Source organism: Ascaphus truei, chromosome 1 (genome assembly GCF_040206685.1).
Source record: "Ascaphus truei isolate aAscTru1 chromosome 1, aAscTru1.hap1, whole genome shotgun sequence".
Classification (NCBI taxonomy): Eukaryota; Metazoa; Chordata; class Amphibia; order Anura; family Ascaphidae; genus Ascaphus; species Ascaphus truei.
The window spans coordinates 365,140,463-365,142,607 of NC_134483.1; positions in this window are offsets into that span (position 1 = coordinate 365,140,463).

Genomic DNA, 2,145 nt, shown 5'->3' on the forward strand with positions numbered 1-2,145 from the left:
TCAGGGAGTAGAAGTAGGAGTTACATTCCATAGAGCAGGGGTGCACAAACTGGGGGGGCGCGACGGTTGCAGAGCCCCCGTGCTTTTCCCCCAGGCATGTAAATTAAATGCAGGGGGAGGCGTTAGGCCCCTGCAACTTCCCTTAACTGCTCTCAGCCAGCTCTTTGATGACACGTAGCCATGACAAAGTGGCATCAGCAGTGTCAAATGGCAACATGTCACATGACCGTGTCATCATAAGACACGTGGAGCCCGAGAGCAGGTAAAGAGGGGGGGTGCAGGCAAGGGGGAGCACGAACTGAAAAGTTTGCACACCCCTGCCCTATAGTATAGGTCAGGCCCCCTTTTATTGTATTAAAGTTAGGGATAGTGCCCCATCAGTTAGGATCCCATAGTATGGCCACATGAGGAGAGCATGTCCCAGTAATGGGAATGCGGAAACCTCCCCAGAATGTTTGAAAATTAGCCCTACAAGTGGTATTCAATACCCCCCGAAGAAGTGGCAGTTCCAGTGTAGGGCTGGAAGGTTACAGGAACGTTACACAGAATAGGCCACACAAAAGATGTAGCTAAGAAGTGTTTCACAAGAGGAAACTACTACTATATAAAATAAATGTGCCACTCATTGAGTGTTAAGAGTGGGAACTCAGGGAAGACGAGTACAAAGAGTGACAGTTGAATGGTTTAAATTAAGTTCAATCATGTAAATCAACATGCAACAGTGACTGAAATGTTCCTAAGCATGGGAACAGAAATAAGGATTGAAATTGTACTATAAAATTCCTGTCGTCCATCTTCTCCACCGCCCAGCCGACCACACACAGTACCGAGACAAGGTAAATCGTTGCTGATGTCGAACACACAACTACGTTGATGTAACCTAGCTAGGAAGCCGGGCAGGGAGGGATATTTAGTCAGGGGGCATACTTTTACAAGCCACAATGTGGCCCTTATTCTGGCCTGTATCCACTTCCCTTATACAGGAAAATATCAAAATATCAAAACAATGAAGATACAGACTTTCTTTCAAAGAGTAACCTGTATTTTGAAATGTATTGCAGTTGTGTTGTAGTCACAAGCTACAGCGCAGATACTCACGATTTGTGGAGGGTACAGCTTCATCCTGGGTCTGCATGCGGACTTCAAAATAGTTACTGTTTGAAAGAATCTGTATTTTCATTGTTTGATATTTTTTACCTTTTCACTGTGTGATACGACAATTTCTGTAGTACTTTGCAATTGATTAACCCACTAGTGACTGCTTTCTTTTATGACAAGGGAGTGCTGGGAATGCATTGTTTCGCTTAGATTTGGAACGTTAAGGGTAAGTCCACTATTCCCGTGCACCCAAGCTACATATAGCTTTTACTTATACTCTATGCTAGAACAACAGTGCCGTCTGCCCGCTCTTGTTTTACATCATTTTATATGTATCCAACAATATACAGGGAAGGCACAAAGATGCAATATACTGCTGTGAAGTGCTATGTATTTAATGGCGCTATATAAAGACATATATAGACAAATATACACACAAGTTATTGGCGTTTAGGAAAATTAGCCGTGGCTGTTAGGTCTGTGAACATTTCACCGCCAGGATATTTGGCCCCCAGGACAACGCTAATCCCAACGCTAATTGTCCTAGACAATACCTGCTTAAGGGCCAAAACATCCATGGCTAAATGACCGTTGACAACTCACACTTTCCAAGGTTATTGTACGAAGCAAAAACAGACTAGAAAATAAAACACAGGTAGAGTCATTGGTCCTCCGAGCGTAAAGCCAAATTAGAACACACACCTATGCTCAGTGGTTGACAAATCACCAAAAAATCTACTCGCCACACAAAAAAATCTACTCGCCACCTAGTACCAAACGTGTGCTGCTTGAGCCAATATTTACTCGCCCGGGGGTTAAATCCACACGCCCGGGGCGAGCAAAAGTATAGGTTTGTCGAACACTGCCTATGCTATTTAAAAAGCAATGGCACAGCATTAGGCCACCATGTTAATGTTTCCCACTATGGTAATTTTCTGGACCGCATTGTTTACTTTACATTTCTAGAATCACCTCGGGAATGCCCGTCCCCTCAATACCAGACTAGCACCCTCACTATCCACCTTTAAGACCCACCTTAAAACACAC